At 39.3% G+C, this 18843-nt stretch overlaps 1 protein-coding gene across 5 annotated transcripts in view; it reads right to left on the bottom strand.

Moving 5' to 3' along the window:
* LOC112862520 (amine sulfotransferase-like) overlaps nucleotides 1-7060 on the bottom strand; it is a 68402-nt gene extending 61342 nt beyond the window's left edge. For 2 of the 5 annotated variants that reach the window (XM_086707653.1, XM_025925824.2), the window contains exons 1-2: nucleotides 6933-7060; nucleotides 5175-5244 (exon numbers count right to left, since the gene is read on the bottom strand). The gene's annotated coding sequence lies outside the window, so the exon portion shown is untranslated. Of the gene's footprint in view, nucleotides 1-5174; nucleotides 5245-5336; nucleotides 5361-6932 lie in introns of those variants that run through there. The other 3 variants (XM_086707655.1, XM_086707654.1, XM_086707656.1) reach the window with 3 other exon arrangements.
* Nucleotides 7061-18843: the final 11783 nt, after the last annotated feature.

The following is an 18843-nucleotide window of genomic DNA, read 5'->3' as shown; positions in this document are numbered from 1 at the left end:
TATCACCTCACGCCAGTCAGAGTGGCCAAAATGAACAAATCAGGAGACTATAGATGCTGGCGAGGATGTGGAGAAACGGGAACCCTCTTGCACTGTTGGTGGGAATGCAAATTGGTGCAGCCACTCTGGAAAACAGTGTGGAGGTTCCTCAGAAAATTAAAAATAGACCTACCCTATGACCCAGCAGTAGCACTGCTAGGAATTTACCCAAGGGATACAGGAGTTCTGATGCATAGGGGCACTTGTACCTCAATGTTTATAGCAGCACTCTCAACAATAGCCAAATTATGGAAAGAGCCTAAATGTCCATCAACTGATGAATGGATAAAGAAATTGTGGTTTATATACACAATGGAGTACTACATGGCAATGAGAAAGAATGAAATATGGCCCTTTGTAGCAACGTGGATGGAACTGGAGAGTGTGATGCTAAGTGAAATAAGCCATACAGAGAAAGACAGATACCATATGTTTTCACTCTTATGTGGATCCTGAGAAACGTAACAGAAATCCATGGAGGAGGGGAAGGAAAAAAAAAAAGAGGTTAGAGTGGGAGAGACCAAAGCATAAGAGACCGTTAAAAACTGAGGGTGATGGGAATTAATGTTATTTTTTAAAAAACCAAAAAAAAAATGGTCATAACACACACACACACACACAAAAGAAGTGGTATGTATGTGTGCAAACACACACACACACACACACACACACACACACACACACACACACTGGAATATTACTTGCCTGTGAAAAAGAAATAAATCTTGCCATTTTTGCAACAACTTGGATGGAATTAGAGTGTATTACGCGAAGTAAAATAAGTCATTCAGAGAAAGAAATATTGTATGATTTGACTTATATGTGGAATTTAATGTACAAAACAGATGAACATAACAGAAGGAAAAATAATATAAAAACAGAGAGTTAGACAAACTGTTAGAGACTCTTAAACAGAGAACAAACTGAGGTTGCTGGCAGGGTGTTGGGTGAGCGGATGGGCTAAATGGGTGAGGGGCATTAAGGAAGACACTTGTTGGAATGAGCACTGGGTGTTATATGTAAGTGATGAATCACTAAATTCATTCCTTAAACCATTACTGCACTATATGTTAACTAACTTGGATTTAAATTTAAATAAATAAATAAACAAATGATTGTTGGTGTGTGTGTGCACGCACACACACACACACACACGCACACGCACACACACAAAGTCCAAAATAATGTCCTTTAAATTTGAATAGGAATGTGTCTGTGTTTTCCATATTTCAGTTGCTCACAAAATACAGATAAATTGTTTGAGGGAAATTTAGTAGAATTTTATATGGTCTGCCCTTGTATATTTTTTCTTGTTAGCACATACAAACACTGATAACCTGATGGCTCTGAAAGCTACTATCCTGGATTCTGGTCATGTTGAGTTTGGTCCAATGCCCAGGAACTCTATTTATGCACTAGGTCTTGGTTTTATGTGTGCATGGGTAAAATAGTTTAAGAGTAATTATTGTAATATTTTTTAAAATAATGCTCTTAATCCGAAATCATATATATATATATATATATAACCACAAAATAAATATATAAATCGCATTTATGTAAGCTTCAAAGACACTTGACTATCAGACCAGCCAGTCTTTCCTCAGGTGTGCTTTTTTACCCCTGTAAAGAAACTACAGTGGCTTAGGTCTTAGTAGGTTCATAAAATATTTCCTTTATATAATTTCTGTGTAGGAGTAATCTGTTTGTAATAATTTTGGCAATGTTTAATTTCAATTTTTTTTCTAACTTGTGGCATCTTTAGAGTACAACTTGTGACATCTTTGGGGTAGTACAAGCATGAGGTAACAGACACGAATGTATTCCAGGAAGCCTGAGAAATTGTATGTGAGCAATTAAATTGTCCATAATGACAATATGGATAATGGTACAAAGTAAAAGTATGAAAGAAAACAGATAAATAGTGTGTCATATATAGAAAGTGCAAACCAAGTCCTGTGAGTCTCATTTATGCATATATTTTGTCTTTCTTTATTATCTGACACAAGACATATGGAAAAATGCATTTTGACACTGAGAGCTCAGGGTTTTAGTGACTTGGGAGTTCTTCTAAATGACTCTGAAGTGAGGCTTTTATATTTCCCAAATAGTTGGTTATAGCAATAGCTGACAAAATAAGAGCATCAGAATTGCACAATTTGAAAACAATTCCAGGAAGCCTGGGCCAAGTATCATTATAGAAAAAGGGATGGGGTGCCTGGGTGGCTCAGTCATTTAAGCACCCCATTCATAATTTCAGCTCAGGTGATGATCTTCAGGTTCATAAAATACAGTTCAGTGTTGGGTCTGAGATGACAGCATGGTTCCTGCCTGGAATAGTCTCTCTCCCTCTCTCTCTGTCCCTACCCTGCTCATCTTCTCTATCTTAAATAAATAAATAAACATTTAAAAAAATGGCTTAAAAGAAGAAAAAAGGAAATAATATTTAAAATATATTTTGACAGTCAACTCTTACTGGAATACGTAGAATTGTTAGCCTCTCTTTACAAAGGAAATTTTGAAAGGTAAAAATTGGTTGGAATCATCAACATGAATTCACAGACAAGGAAGAAAGTTGGGGTACAGACAGCGAAGGGTGGAGGAAGAGACAGGAGATGAGTTCTTGTCACAAGAGTTATTTAAGGAGTATCTTTGGTACTATCCTCAGTGTTCAAGAGGAAAAACCCAATTTACACCTTGATACCACATTGGGCTGTAATATTAACTTGCATATAAAGAAGCTGGCTCATTAGTACAACCAGTTCCAAGTTTCAAAAAAGTAAAAACAAGCCTGTAACATTATGATCTTCTAATAAAGTAAACAAGATTATGTTGCTATCAGAAGAGGTACTCAGGGTTTAAAGAGATGAAAATGAGGACTGCTAGTAACCAAAGGGTGACATTTGGAATATCAGAGAGCAAACATTGATTACAATCAATCAGAACAAGTAAACATGTTTTGTACAAGCATGACTTCATCATGATGCTATTAAAATGTAACCAGAAATATGATGTGAGGTGCAACAAATTTTTAAGTGCCTAACAGAATTTATGTGATTCCCACATGAAAATCTAATCAACAACCAGGTAGTTAAGTATCAACTGTTAGTAAAGATAGGGAGGTCAGTTTAGAATACATTTAAAAATACATATGCCCGGGGTTGCCTGGGTGGCTGGGCCAGTTAAGCATGGGACTCTAGATTTCAGCTCAGATCATGTTCTCACTGTTCGTGAGATCCAGTGTCAAGCTGGGCTGTAAACTGACAGTGTGAGTTGGGATCCTCTCTCTCCCTGTCTCTATCTGCCCCATCCACTGCTCATGCTCTCTCTGTCTAAATATAAATAAGTCAACTTTAAAAAATAAGTAATAAAAATACGTATTTGGTTCTTAAGTTTAGATGGAGGAATGATCATTGCTAATAAAAATGTGGAAAATACAGGACTTCTAATGGTGAGATAAAAAGTTATGAAAGACTTGTGTGAAAGATACAGGAATGTTGGGGAGTGAATGTTGGTTCCTTATCATCTTTTCACAAAGGTAGAAAAAAACAGTATCTTCTATTTTGTGTTCCTGGGGAGAAATATTGTAAAAAAGCATCTGGATTGAAGATTCATCATGGTCATGCTGTCCAGCGGCTCCCGTGAATCAAATGGCATACATGTTCCTTGGTGTAGACAAATGGGTAGAGAAGGCTTCAGGGGGGATGCATATGCCCTGATCTGAGCCCTACCTGACTGCACATTGGATGGGAAGCAACCGTGGCATGTGACATGTGTAACTTTACCCAGTGTAGAATGTTGAAGCTATTACACAATAGGTGTGGAATTAGAATGAAGGTGATACACACTCAGTCGAAGTTGATTAAAACATCTGTCAGTGCCTAATTCTTGATATGCAGGAGTACCAGGAAATACACTGAAAATAAGGGAATTTGCCTTTATGACCAGGTGGCCAAGGAGAAAGGACTCTCATATCTAAAGGAAGTGACATTGCAATTACAATCCCTTGGGAAATGGAATGGAGGATGTGAATATACTTTAAAGTGGGAAAAATACATCAAAATAATTTTGTGGCCAAAAGATTTCGCCTACAAGGGAGACCAGGGAAGGAGATGTGATGAAGAAGAGTCTCTGGCTGCTGGATCTTCTGTAGAGATGTGAACATAATAATAACAGGACACGCTTTCTCCTCTAATTTTGCTGTGTTACCAGGAAATAAAGTAACAAAACAAGAAGACAAAAAGGGACATACCATCAATGGTCTCTTTCTAGGGAAGTAAAGTGTTTAGACCTTATGGAAAAATTTAGTGTGATCAGAAAAACTGGTACAAGGGAACCCAAACTGAACTAATCTGTCATTCAGATATTTAATACTATAAATTCTAAGCTTTTACATTCCTCTTATATTAGAACCTAGTATAAACACTAGAGTCATGATTCATTATGTGTCATTATGTTCTTAAATCTCTAAATAAATATTTTGGAACCATATTATGGCTAAGTTGATTGACAATCATAGAAAAAGAGACACAGAATATTTTTGTTTCATGTATATGAGCTGATATCTTTATATATCTAGCATAGTGTTTAGAAAAATCATCAAAACCTGAGACTGCATAATGAATACAGTTCAGAGACATGAAGGGGAGCAGAGTACATCACCCCTAAATGTATTGCTCTAGCAGGTAGTTGTTTTGAGCAGGAAGTAACACAGACATAGGAAACTCAGAAAGCTTTTCATCTTTTCCTTAACAGCTTAAAACAATTTTCATAAGGAGTCTGTACCAGGAAGAAAGTTATTACCAGAGATATATTTTTATGTCAGTAAGACTCAACTGCATGGCAGGACACACATCTGTTCACCCAGTATGTGCTCCTCACATGTTCCTGTGAATTGTCTTCCTCCTCTGAATTCCTAACCCTTTTATCCCTTCTCTTTAGGGGTATACAAGGCTCAATTGTATTCCCCTTGCAGGACTGTCTCTGACTTTACCTGTCTTATGGTGCTGCCATATGCAGGTAAACTTGTTTTTCACCTATTAATCTGTTTTATGCCAATTTAATTACTATATCAGCCAAAGAACCTAGAAAGAGAATCCAAAAAATGTCCACCCCCAATCAAGATTAAAACTACTCACCAAAAGGAGTTCGTTAAAAAGAAGAGTTAACTTCTGGTATCAATGTCAGTGAGAAGAATAATTGTTGCTGCTGGATGGAGAGAGAAACAGTTCAAAGGTAAGTTTCCATGAACAGATCCAACGATTCACCAATTAGCAGAGTTGCCATAATCAATAACTCACTCAGAATCAGTAACTGACCAGTATATCATACAACAAACTGGTGATAAGCCCTGAGGATTTTACCACAAAAAAATGGGTGTTAGATTCTAAAGAGTTACAGTGCTACTCAGTGCTGCTGAGTAGAGTTCAAAGTCTACAGTAACATCAGAAAACAAAGATGAATTTGCTTGCTGCCCCACTCATGATACTCTTAAGGCTATAGATCACTAACACAATGGCCTCAGTTGCTTCTACTTCATTAGTACTACTCTTAGGGTCTTTAAATATTGCTGTTGTTTCTTAAGAAATGGTATTGAGAATAGGTTTGGTGTGAACAGTTGAGAAGTGGAGGGAAGAAATCCACATCTGTAAGTAGTAAATAGATTTACTTTGCAACATTAGACACTTTCCCAAATTCTACCATCATATGCTTGACACAAATCTGATACATATCCAAATATCATTCAACACTTCCTGTTATTATTCCCCTGAAATAGGCCACCATTTGCAAACTTTTCATACCACTATATCACAGAGGGAGAGCGAGGTCCTGGGGTTGGCTCTTCAGAATCAGTTTTGTGTTCTCTTTTTCAGGGGTTCACACTCTATCCAGTCAGTTTGTGGTTAAATAGAATGGCCATAAAGGATAAATATCTAAGTTCTATTCAAATTCCCTCTATATATACTTGTGTTACTGATCTTAAATGCTGCTACTCTTCTATTGTTAATGCTTCCTCAATAACAGAAATGATTGCTGAAAGTTCCATAACATCTTAGAGTCTAAACTCTCATTTATCACCAGATGATGTATGGAAGTGTTGAATTATTATATTGTACACCTGAAACTAATATAGCACTATATGTTATCTAACTGGAATTAAAATAAAAACTTAAAAAAATAAGTAAAAATTTAAAAGATAAATAAATCAACTCTCATTCAATTTGTGGTTCCAGTATGGTGGCATTAAACACTTTAAGCCCATATTTAAAGCATTTAAAACACTGGACCAAAAAAAAAGCCTCAAAACTAACTGAGGATACCAAAGAGTAAGCAAATCAGGCATTTTGTGTAGGGGAGACAAAAGTTGAGGAAGTGGTCAGGAAGAGAGGGGATAAATTTTTATGTTTTTTGTTTGTTTTTGTTTTTGCCCCATTTGTCCCCAGAGACGGCCACAATTGCAGAACAGTAATGGTGGCTAAAAGTGAAGTAGATTTTTCATTTCCAGATGGCACTAGTAAGCGCAGCTTAATTTACTCAATTAGGTTGAAAGAGGGCTGTAGTGTTCTTTCATGATCAAAAGAAATATTTAAATTTAACATAATGCATACTCACTAGAACAGACAGTCTGAGGAATACACACTGTGCTTGACAAAAGGGACTACATTTTTAAAAATGGTAATAATATATGTGTATCATATGATAATTAAGAATAAAATTCATATCAATATCACTCCTCCCTTTCACAACCCTTTCAGATAAGTAAGGAATGTGCTTCTTTTCCCTTGTTTTTCATCATAAAATATATGGAACAATTTAAAGAAAAGAAATTCCTCTTGATGTGAGGAAGCTGAAGGGATTCCATAAAGAAAGGTGCCATCATGAAGAAGGATCTATACATGCTTCTAGAATGGTATGCCATCACTGGATCTGGATCCCTGGGTTTAGCCTCACAGCTAGGCTCCTTTATAAAGACACGCAGGGGAACAATTTGGCTCCATTAGAATGGGATGACAGCTGCCACCAAGCCTTAAGTACTGCTCTTGTTCTAGAACTTTGTTTTTTCCAAGTTTTTATATAAATTCCAGTTGGTTCACATACAGTGTATGTGAGTTTCACATGTAAAATTTAGTGTTTCATCAGTTACATACAACACCCTGTGCTCTCACTACTAGTGCACGCTTTAATACCCATCACCCATTTAACACATTCCCTTGCACACCTCCCCTCCAGTAAACATCAGTTTGTTCTCTATACTTAAGAGTCTGTGTCCTAGTTGGCCTCTCTCTTTTCATCCCTCTATTTTCATCTATTTTGTTTCTTAAATTCTACATATGTAGGGCACTTGGGTGGTTCAGTCAGTTAGGTGTCCAACTCTTGTTTTCAGCTCAGAGCATGATCTCACTGTTTGTGAGTTCAAGCTCCATGTCTGGCTCTGCACTGAGAGTGCAGAAAAATAACTAAACACAAAAAAATAAGCTCTATATATGTGTGAAATCATTTGGTATTTGTCTTCCTCTGATTGACTTATGTGGCTTAGCATTATGCTCTTTAGCTGTATTTACATGGTTGCAAATGGCAAAATTTCATTCGTTATTATGGCTGAGTAGTGTTCTATTGTATGTCTATACATACATTCTTTATCCATTAATCAGTCAATGGACAATTGGACTATTTTCATAGATGGTTGTTGTTGATAATGCTGCTATAAATAGCAGGGTGCATTTGTCCCTTCCAATCAGTACTTTTGTCTCCTTTGCATAAATACCTAGTAGTGTGATAGATCTATCATAGGGTAGTACTATTTTTAACTTTCTCCTGAACCTCCGCACTGATTTCCACAGTGGCTTTGCCACTTTTCATTCCAACCAACAGTGGAAAAGGGTTTCCCTCTCTCCTCATCCTCACAACATGTGTTGATTCCTGTGTTGTTATTTTTAGCCATTCTGACTGATGTGAGGTGATATGTCATTGTAGTTTTGATCTGCATTACCCTGATGATGAGTGATGTTGAACAACTCTTCATGTGTCAGTAGGTCATCTGTGAGGTTTAGAAAAAAGTCTATGCCTGTCTTCTGCCCTTTTTCTAACTGGATTATTTGTGTTTTTGAGTGTTGAGTTGTGTAAATTCTTTACATATTTTGGATACTAACCATTTATCAGGTATGTCATTTGCAAATATCTTCTCTCATTGTGAAGGTTACCTTTGAATTTTGTTGATTATTTCCTTGGCTGTTCAGAAGAATTTTATCTTGATGAAGTCCCAATAGTTTATTTTTGCTCTCTTTTTTTCCTTGCCTCAGGAAAAAATAACATATCTAGTAAGAAGTTGCCTTGGTCAATGTTACTTTACCCTATATATAGGGCATAGAACAGGAATCACTTGGGTGTCCTAGCCCAAAAGCTGGGCTCTGTTCTCAGTCAAGTAGTCTCCTTCTCCAAACAGCTAGACCCAGTAGCAGAGGGTGGGTGGCCAGGATGTTTGCAAGTAAAAGCTACAACTGCCTTGCTAGTTGAAGAAGCTAATACACTTATTCTAGGACAGCATCTGGATATAATGACCCCACATGAAGTTCAATGAGTTTTAGAGGCCAAAGGACATCAATGGCTAACTGGAGGGAGATTGTGAAAATATCAGGCCATCCTCCTTGACACCCCTGATGTAACCCTTGGGGTGTGGCAAGACTTGAACCAAGCTACTCTACTGCTTGATAAAGACAATAAAGACCTTTTAGTTCACTCTCTAAGGACATTATAAAACAAGTCTACTCAAGTAGGCCTCTTTGAAAGAATAAACCTCTGTATAATCCAGAGGCTGAATGATTTACAGATAGAAGCAATTGTATGCATGAAGAAATAACGAAAGCTTGATATGCTCTTGTCAGTCTGTAGGATGTGATCAAGGTCAAACTGCCTCCCCATACTTTGTCACAAGAGGCTGGGCTGCTTTAATTTAAGCACTATAATTAGGTAAAGAGTTAATGTTCAATATATATATACTGATTCTAAATATGGCCTCTTAATACTCCATGCCCATTAGCCTTCTGGAAATATTGTCTTTGTTTCTGTTCCTACTCCAACTGGCTTGTTTTTTACAAATAATAATTACAACAGGAATCTTCCTTTGCTGTGGATGCTATTGTTGCTGCGCGGCTTCCAAATCTAAATATCCTATTCATGTGAGGAGGCCTCATATATTCTTCCAAGACCGACAACTTATAAATAGGAGACTTTCATTTAATCAGATGGGTCGGGATTTTTATGCCTCCAATAGACAGAGTCTACAACCCCTTTCAGCTTGAAGAAGTTACAGAAGATGAGGCCTTCACCTCCAACCCCCTCTATAAGAATGAGGAGGATAAAAATCTCATAGCAGGGAGATGAAGTAGGGAAATGAAGGGTCTTCAGTTTAGAAAGCCTCCATCTCTATTTTTTTTCTGTTAGACCCCATTTATTCATCTTCTGTATTTTGCTCTGAATATGCCAAACAAGCCATGTTCCCACTTCCAGGGGGAAGCAAAAAAGTTTATCATTCTCTGAGTTTTGTACTAGGCCCCAAACACCTAATAACACCCAAGAAGAGCCAGATCTTGAACACGTTCCAGTACATCAACTTCAAACAAACCTCAGCTGACACTGGCCGCAACATTCCTGCCTTTGGTACTGTATGCAACAATACCTAAGGTTCACCTGACACTCGCCTTCGATTGATTGAATTCCTGAAAGAACGTGAGCCCTATGTGCTTTTCTTTTTTTTTTCTTTTTTTTTTTTTTCAACGTTTATTTATTTTTTTTGGGACAGAGAGAGACAGAGCATGAGCGGGGGAGGGGCAGAGAGAGAGGGAGACACAGAATCGGAAACAAGCTCCAGGCTCTGAGCCATCAGCCCAGAGCCTGACGCGGGGCTCGAGCTCACGGACCGGACCGCGAGATCGTGACCTGGCTGAAGTCGGACGCTTAACCGACTGCGCCACCCAGGCGCCCCCCTATGTCCTTTTCTAATATAAACTCCTAACCCCAAAGAAAGAGGAGACTCATTCTCTTCTCCTTTCTGAGTCCCCCAGGCACTCCAACTGTTTTCTCCGTCTGTAACTCATGCTACTCAGGAAATTCTGTTTCCACATTCTCTAGTTCACATTGGAATTCAATCCTGCATGAAGCCAAGGGCTGGTTCTGTGGGACCTTCCATTGGGTTCTCTGACCCTGCCTGCATCAATCTCACTTATTCCAGCACAGACCCTGATGTCCGTTGGATATCGCTAACATTTAATATTTCTAAAGTATGATTGTAGGAAAAGTCATTAATTACATTATCATACTTTATTCTCCTACCACTCAGTAAAAGGCTTCCACTCCATGACCCTGCCGTATGTGCCAAAAAGAAAAAAAGGATTATTTTCTGTTTTCTATAACCAGTCTCTTCTTATCCTTCAATCCTCCTTTTCACTATCAAAATACATAAATAAATAAACATATGGATTAAAATTCACTTGTCTCCTCCAGTGTGAAATCACTAACTTGAGGTAAAAATAATTTAAAATCACTGTTAGAGCTATTACTTTCCTTCCACAGATCTTCCCTCTTATTCCTCTTTCCCAAAAGGGCATCTGACACAGAAGCTAAGTGTCCATATGTCGGTGGAGGAAGATTCTCCCAGTCTAGCCCATGATCGGCCTTCTTGGGCATTGCAGGCCTCCACTAACACGTCTCTCATAACAGTGTAGTGTGCAGTACAGGTGTCTGTCGCCTGACATTGGCCACTCCTGCTCGTGACCATGAATCTCCTTCTGCCTAAGGTCTCAGGTTTCTGTGACCCAGAAGCCTCCTTATTGTCACCCCAGGTCTCTTCTTGTGAGTAGATTCCTTTAGTGCTTCTTCATCCTTTACAGGACGTTGCGGAGCTTCCTTTATCTTAGGAAAACAGTTCTCAGCTCCATAATTTCCCTCCCCTGTTTGGTTGTTTATTTCCCCTCTTTCTTCACAACACTCCTTCTTCAAATTGAGGAGTAATTTGCATACTAAAGATTCATGCATGTTAAGTGTGTAGATGATGGATTTTGTGAAATTTGTATATTTTCCTCAATCCAGAAAGTTTGCAAGTTACCTGTCAAGTAAATCTCCCATCCGTCAGAGGCAAGTATTGCTTTGATTTTCTTACTCAAATTATCTACAGTTAAACATAGTAGGTTGAGATTCATTCATATTTTCTGTGTACCAGTGGTTCATTCCTTTTTAATACTGACTAGTATTTTTTTTCTATAAGCATAATACAATTTGTCCTTTTACCAGTTGCTGGACACTTAAGTGGTTTCCTATTTGGGACAATTACAAATAAAGATGCTATGAGTATTCTTGTACAAGATTTTTTTTGGATATTTGTACAAGATATTTTTTGGATATTTATTTGGATATTTTTGGATATACATGTTTTTAATCTCTTGCATAATACCTGGGAATAAAAGAACTAGGTCGTAGAGTAAATGTATCATTCACTTCATTGTTTACATTTCTTGAGTCTTACTTTACAAGAAATTTGAGTTCTCCGAAGTACTCAGACCATTTACACTCCCAGGAGCAGTGTGAAAGATTCCCATTTGCTCCACATGCTTACCAACACTGAGACATTTTGGTGCATTTTAAAAAAAATTTTAGACATTCTAGTGCATTTAAGGTACTGCCTTGTGATTTCCTTTTTACTTAAGATAATTGTAATACCTTTATATTCCTGAGATAAAAATCTTAGACAACATGAAAAAAACTACACGTGATTAAAAAAACTAATATATTTCCCTAATTATAAAGAATTATATGTAACAAAATAAAATAATGTGTATGTAAATATGAAACAAACAGGTATACTACTACAAAGCATAATAAGTAGCCAAATCTTGCCTCTCTGAGCAGAATCACCACAAATGCAGCTACTATGTATGCATACAGGAGACACATTGCCTTTGTAATTCGTGTATATAAAGCATTGTTATCAGCAATGTTATTTTTTTTAATTGTAAGTGTCTTGATAAATTTCTGAACACAACAAAATAGGATAGAATCATTTTTCAAGTGCATGGTAAATGCATGTAAGTGGTTATTAAAATGGCTAAAAATGTCTGAGTTGTTACACCACATGGAATGAAGGAAACAATAAGATACTTATCCCAAATTTTCAGAGCTATGAATATCTACAGTAACATCAGAAATCTGTGCAGGATTCAGAAATGTTCTCGGGTTGGGGAACTATCATTACAACAGAAAATGTCTAGGATCCTTGGTGCCTTCCCACCCTGATATATTGTGACAAAGAAAAATGTTCCTGCATATTTCCAGGCACCACCCCGAACCAGTTCCCTGGCACCACTTGGGGTCGGTGGGCAGCCAGGGGCCCCAGCTGCACACATATTCCACCAAACTCTGCCCTCAGCCAGTTCTGCCCTAGTGCTGTTCTTTCATTGGGTCCCCAAGCTGCTTTACTTGAAATCATTTCATAAATATTTTACTTTGGGTTCTGCCAGGACACAGACTAAGATTTGCATGCGGGTTGAGAACTGCCTTCAGAAACAATGCCTGTGAGAGAGTGAAAACAGGTGCTCTGGGCAGAGGGAGAAGTTGAACTGCAATGCAATAGCAACAAAACCCACAAGTGATCACACAGGGAGCTAAGGAGCTGGGCTGCCCTTCAAATTGTTTTAACTTGAAGCAGTTTTGCCGCTACAGATGCAAATGCAAATAAAATTTGTGCAACTGCAGATGAAGGAGGTGTAATCTGCACTGAAAACTGCTTTGTTTTTTTCATGGGTCAATATTTTTGATGAAATAATGGCAGAAGGAAGATGGAGGAGTATTTGTCTTAGTCCAGTCAGGCTGTTAACACAAGGCTGCACAGACTGGGTGGGTTATAAACAGCAGACACTTATTTCTCATAGTTCTGAGGCTGAGAAGTCCAAGATAATGACACCAGCAGATCCGTGTCTGGAAAGAATCCCTTTCCTTCATGGTCTTCTCACTTTGACTTCATGTGGCCGAAGTGGCAAGGGAGCTCAAGGCCATTTTTGTAAGGGCACTAATCCCGATTATCACCTCTCAAAAGCCCACCTCCTAGCATCATCACCTTGGGGGTTAGGAAATCAGTGTATAAATATCTGGGGGGAGACAAACATTCAGGCCATGGAATACACTTGCTCCTATAATTTCATAGTGTGCGGCAGGGGAAAAGGTAGAGTGGGAAACATGGGGAGATTAGTAGACAAAGCCCTGTGAACAACTTCAGTGGTAATGCACCAATTTGACCATGTTTATTGTCCTTTTTGAATACATTTGTCACGTTCACAAAGTTTTGTATTCCCTACCATATAGATGAGGAAATTCACCATCAGAGATTAACTGAATGATTGGAAACATTTAGTAAGAGAGCCTATTATTCCAAATCTCACCCTTACTGCCAGAACCTTCTCATATATTTTCATATTACACAAGATATTAATATTCAGTGGTAAACCAAAATATTAAGTATCGATTATTAAATGTTCACTTTTCCACTTGTGTTCAAGCTCTGGGGCTGCCTCCACATGTGCTGTTTCATTATCAAAGGAGAGCAATGTCAGAGAGAAATCCCAAGCTCCTTTCATAAAAACCACATGGGAATAGGGATACTTTCTATCTCAAAAGAATCTCATGAGATTAGTTGATGACAGCAAGGGAAAGGATGCAAAGTAATGTATATCTTTGAGAATGTGCCTAACACTTTCCTTGAATGTTATGTTCAGGGCCTTAGCATCAATATTTACCTTTTAAAGCAAACGCCTTTTGTAATAGATCCTAATGTTTTAAGGGACTTTACACAAATAGAGACGGATTTATCTGACCTTTGAAAACAAAATTTAAATGTCAGAAGATACTTCCAAATTAATATCAAAAAGTTCTTTCAAAAACATTATCCCAAGTGTATAGGTGGAAAATATCCCAGATCCATACTTTCTAAAGAGTCAGAGTAACACAAGAATCAATCTATTAAAGATCCCACCAAATCTGGATATGAATCATTTTATTTTAGTGATTATATAGCATTCAGATATGTTTGGGTTGGTATGGTCCAACCGATTACCTATTATTTAACATCTTGGACATGTGGCACTAAGCCACATCCTAGCAATTTCCTGGCCTTTAATTGCTTTAGTGTAAGTATCTGCTGGGGCCATAATATGACTTCTTTCTCTTTGTTCCCTGAACACCTTCATATACACAAAGAAGCCTGCCCTTACCTAAAACTCCACATGGTTCCACTTCAAGGCCTTTCTCCCCAATATTCTTAGGATGGAGGCAGTGAACCATGAGACCTTTTGAAACTCAGGGACTATGGTAAGTGAGTGAGGCATTACGCTTGGGTGCATAATTTAAGGAGGCAGCCAATTCAGTTATTAAGAAAAATAGTATTTTAGGGGCATCTGAATGACTGAGTTAAGCCTCTGATTCTTGGTTTAGGCTCAGGTCATGATCTTGCGGTTCTTGAGTTAGAGCCCCACATCAGGCTCTGTGCTGACATCCTGCTTGGGATTCTGTCTCCCTCTCTCTTTGCTCCTCCCTCACTCTCTCTGTCTCTCTCTCAAAAATAAATAAACATTTTAAAAAATGCCATAAGAAAAAGATAAATAATATTTTAAAACCAGTAGTAAAAAATTATATTAAGGTAAAATCTATGATAAGTGAAATATCCAAAATGAAAAAAAGATGTTTTTAACGTTTATTTATTTTTGAGAGAGAGAGACAGGGTTAGCAGGGGAGGAGCGGAGAGAGGGAGACACAGAATTGGAAGCAGGCTCCAGGCTCTGAGTTGTCAGCACAGAGCCCAGCGCGGGGCTGAAACCCACAAACCATGAGATCATGACCCAAGCTCAAGCTGATAGCTTACCGGACTGAGTCACCTGAAATATCCAAATTTTAAGATACAACTGCTTTTTCCTTTTTCTTTAGGTGTCAAATGGATCAGTACAGCACTGTTATTTAAAATTTTAATTTCAAGTTCCTCTACAATATCCTTGAAACTTTTCCAGCATTTCTCCATTTTTATTAATGGAGGGCGCCCTAAATTGTGCATTCCCAATGCACCTCATGCCTTTTTTTCCCCCACGTGCTTTGCCCAGACAAGGTGACATGAAACAAAAGTCTGTAAGCTTCACATATACATTTTTACAACATTCTATGTCTCTGTTACCCTGTTACCCTGACATATCCTAGAGTAGCATCAAGCTAATATCACCCCCTTTACATATTTATATGGACTAGTACTCCATTGTACCAATTGTGGAAAACTTTCCTTACTGTGCTAGAACTCAATGGTCTCTAAAAATTACTCCCTACATTACTGGAAGTGTCTGACTCATTTTGACATATATTCGTACAATGTCTACCTTTGCCGCCCAATATGTGTGTTCTCTAGAGGGCAAACAATGAGAGCTACTTGAGGTGGTTTACCTACTTTATGTTGCAAAACAATGGGCTAGCACATAAATATTGAAAATGCACACTTTCATTTTTCCTGGATTCCAAGAATGCATCTCCTTGTTTCTTGGCACATATATTTGGAGTTGTGACAGTATAGTCAATGAACTCATCCTTTGCATTCATAAGAAATGTTATTGATCATTCTTCCTGGTTTTACCTCAACTAGGGAATGTTCATGTAATTTTAATCGAATTTGCCTTTGATCAGTATTTATCCACTTTTTTCCTAAAACATCCTTACTGGACCAAAAATATGAAGTAACACAGAATGTAGAGGCATTATTTCAAGCTGCAGATGGCAAACATATAATGCTACCACAAGAATAAACCTCAATGTTCAGAGAAGACAAATGAATGGAGGCAGAATGTAGCTTATTGTGTGCCTGGGTCTGGAGCACAAAAACAGAAATTAACTGCTGAAGGACACAAGGGACTTTGGGAAGTTGACAGACTTGTCCTAAAACTGAATTGTGATGGTTGCACGCTAAATTACTAAGCATTAGTATGTCATACACTTAAAAGGGGTTAATTTTATGGTATATAAATAGTCCCTCCACAAAGCTGTCAAAAAAGGAACTTAGAGTGAGCTTATCTGATATGCAACTCAGAACATAAAACCATTGGTTACTGTTCCTATGGTCCTTATATCAAGTCAAGATTTGAAAGTAAATTACCCTCTTGACTTTTACCCCCAAATGCAGGTAGAGAGTCTACTTCAGCTCTGGATTCTCACTAACAAAAATGTGCATGATAGCCTGCAGTTCTCTTACAAACCTTTGACTTCTTAAGAGATGCTCCTTTTCTTCTATTTCCCTCCCATACGCTTCAAAGGAAGTTAAAATCGGGGACCTTGAGGAAGATGGCGGCGTAGGAGGACGCTGGGCTCACCGCGCGTCCTGCTGATCACTTAGATTCCACCTACACCTGCCTAAATAACCCAGAAAACCACCAGAGGATTAGCAGAACGGAGTCGCCGGAGCCAAGCGCAGACCAGAGGCCCACGGAAGAGGGTAGGAAGGGCGGCGAGGCGGTGCGCGCTCCACGGACTGGCGGGAGGGAGCCGGGGCGGAGGGGCGGCTCGCCGGCCAAGCAGAGCCCCCGAGTCTGGCTTGCAAAAAGCGGAGGGGCCTGACGGACTGTGTTCCGACAGCAAGCGCGACTTAGCGTCTGGGAAGTCATAAGTTAACAGCTCTGCTCAGGAAGCGGGAAGGCTGGAGGACAAAGGGAAGGAGAGCTGCTGAGCCCCCGGACGACAGAGCTCAGTTTGGTGGGGAACAAAGGCGCGCGCCAGCGCCATCTTCCCCGCCCATCCCCCAGCCAAAATCCCAAAGAGAACCAGTTCCTGCCAGGGAACTTGCTCGCTCCGCGCAAACACCCAACTCTGCGCTTCTGCGGAGCCAAACCTCCGGCAGCGGATCTGACTCCCTCCTGCTGCCACAGGGCCCCTCCTGAAGTGGATCACCTAAGGAGAAGCAAGCTAAGCCTGCCCCTCCTGCCCCTGTGCACCTTGCCTACCCACCCCAGCTAAGACGCCAGATCCCCAGCATCACAAGCCTGGCAGTGTGCAAGTAGCCCAGACAGACCACCCCACCCCACAGTGAATCCCGCCCCTAGGAGAGGGGAAGAGAAGGCACGCACCAGTCTGACTGTGGCCCCAGCGGTGGGCTGGGAGCAGACATCAGGTCTGACTGCGGCTCTGCCCACCAACTCCAGTTATACACCACAGCACAGGGGAAGTGCCCTGCAGGTCCTCACCACGCCAGGGCCTATCCAAAATGACCAAGCGGAAGAATTCCCCTCAGAAGAATCTCCAGGAAATAACAACAGCTAATGAGCTGATCAAAAAGGATTTAAATAATATAACAGAAAGTGAATTTAGAATAATAGTCATAAAATTAATCGCTGGGCTTGAAAACAGTATAGCTGACAGCAGAGAATCTCTTGCTACAGAGATCAAGGGACTAAGGAACAGTCACGAGGAGCTGAAAAACGCTTTAAACGAAATGCATAACAAAATGGAAACCACCACGGCTCGGATTGAAGAGGCAGAGGAGAGAATAGGTGAACTAGAAGATAAAGTTATGGAAAAAGAGGAAGCTGAGAAAAAGGGGGATAAAAAAATCCAGGAGTATGAGGGGAAAATTAGAGAACTAAGTGATACACTAAAAAGAAATAATATACGCATCATTGGTATCCCAGAGGAGGAAGAGAGAGGGAAAGGTGCTGAAGGGGTACTTGAAGAAATAATAGCTGAGAACTTCCCTGAACTGGGGAAGGAAAAAGGCATTGAAATCCAAGAGGCACAGAGAACTCCCTTCAGACGTAACTTGAATCGATCTTCTGCACGGCATATCATAGTGAAACTGGCAAAATACAAGGATAAAGAGAAAATTCTGAAAGCAGCAAGGGGTAAACGTGCCCTCACATATAAAGGGAGACCTATAAGACTTGTGACTGATCTCTCTTTTGAAACTTGGCAGGCCAGAAAGAATTGGCACGAGATTTTCAGTGTGCTAGACAGAAAAAATATGCAGCCGAGAATCCTTTATCCAGCAAGTCTGTCATTTAGAATAGAAGGAGAGATAAAGGTCTTCCCAAACAAACAAAAACTGAAGGAATTTGTCACCACTAAACCAGCCCTACAAGAGATCCTAAGGGGGATCCTGTGAGACAAAGTACCAGAGACATCACTACAAGCATAAAACATACAGACATCACAATGACTCTAAACCCATATCTTTCTATAATAACACTGAATGTAAATGGACTAAATGCGCCAACCAAAAGACATAGGGTATCAGAATGGATAAAAAAACAAGACCCATCTATTTGCTGTCTACAAGAGACTCATTTTAGACCTGAGGACACCTTTAGATTGAGAGTGAGGGGATGGAGAACTATTTATCATGCTACTGGAAGCCAAAAGAAAGCTGGAGTAGCCATCCTTATATCAGACAAACTAGACTTTAAATTAAAGGCTGTAACAAGAGATGAAGAAGGACATTATATAATAGTGACAGGGTCTATCCATCAGGAAGAGCTAACAATTATAAATGTCTATGCGCCGAATACCGGAGCGCCCAAATATATAAAACAATTACTCATAAACACAAGCAACCTTATTGATAAGAATGTGGTAATTGCAGGGGACTTTAACACCCCACTTACAGAAATGGATAGATCATCTAGACACACGGTCAATAAAGAAACAAGGGCCCTGAATGAGACATTGGATCAGATGGACTTGACAGATATATTTAGAACTCTGCATCCCAAAGCAACAGAATATACTTTCTTCTCGAGTGCACATGGA

This window comes from Puma concolor, chromosome B2, assembly GCF_028749965.1.
Source record: "Puma concolor isolate L17-30 chromosome B2, mPumCon1.1.hap2, whole genome shotgun sequence".
Lineage (NCBI taxonomy): Eukaryota > Metazoa > Chordata > Mammalia > Carnivora > Felidae > Puma > Puma concolor.
The sequence above is the reverse complement of the archived record's forward strand: the minus strand, read 5'-3'. Positions and strand labels throughout refer to the sequence as shown.